This window comes from Meleagris gallopavo, unplaced genomic scaffold (genome assembly GCF_000146605.3).
Source record: "Meleagris gallopavo isolate NT-WF06-2002-E0010 breed Aviagen turkey brand Nicholas breeding stock unplaced genomic scaffold, Turkey_5.1 ChrUn_random_7180001873324, whole genome shotgun sequence".
Lineage (NCBI taxonomy): Eukaryota > Metazoa > Chordata > Aves > Galliformes > Phasianidae > Meleagris > Meleagris gallopavo.
In genome coordinates this window covers 1-685 of record NW_011138049.1, presented here as the reverse complement: position 1 = coordinate 685, position 685 = coordinate 1, and the positions used below count along the sequence as shown (strand labels likewise).

At 55.8% G+C, this 685-nt stretch overlaps 1 long non-coding RNA gene across 1 annotated transcript; it reads right to left on the bottom strand.

Moving 5' to 3' along the window:
- Positions 1 to 2: 2 nt before the first annotated feature.
- On the bottom strand, positions 3 to 667 carry LOC104916137. Its single transcript, XR_796542.2, has 3 exons — positions 495 to 667; positions 140 to 209; positions 3 to 24 (listed from the first exon to the last, which is right to left on the bottom strand). It is a non-coding gene; the product is annotated as an uncharacterized LOC104916137 (long non-coding RNA).
- Between the last annotated feature and the right edge of the window lie 18 nt (positions 668 to 685).

Sequence of the window (685 nt, the reverse complement as noted above, 5' to 3'; positions counted from 1 at the left end):
TCATTTCCTCTGGGCAGATCCGGGCTGCAGGGAGGAAATCCCGCGCTGTGTTAGCAAGAAACTCACGCCCATTCCTGAGGTTTGTGAGAGAGGTTTTGGCCAGGGCACCACCAAGCATTGCCAAAGCTCCTCTCCTTACCCTGCAGCATGATGCAGTGGGTCAGCTGTGCACGATCAGCCTCGCTGTGCTGCTTGCTGTCGTCATAGAGCTGTGGGAACAAGGTCCATTTGAGAAAATCACATCAGCACTGAGGACGGAAAAGACACTGTGCTGCCCGCTCTCATCTCCCTGGGCACTCTCGGGAAGAGGACAGGCAGACAAAACCCAGCCCTCCCCGCAGCATCCCCGGGGGTACACGCACAGCTCTGGAGCAGCCTTGAGCATGCAGGAGCTAAGGCTGAGCCGCCTTAGTCAGGGGCTCAGAGCTTTGCAGTCCTCCTGAGACTTAGCCAAGAGGGAAACTGCTGTGGGCACAAGGATAGGCTCCCCTTACCTGGTAGAACACGGCACTGGTGATGTCCAGAAACTTATCCCTTGGGATGACAGACTCAGTGCCCTCTAAGGCCTCCAGGAAGAGAGTGAGGCTCTGTGAGAGACCAGGAGAGGAAGAAAGGGATGAAGCCACATCTAGCCACTTGGGAGTGGAGAAACTGTTTCCCAATTGTTTCTCTGCAGGGAAAAGCT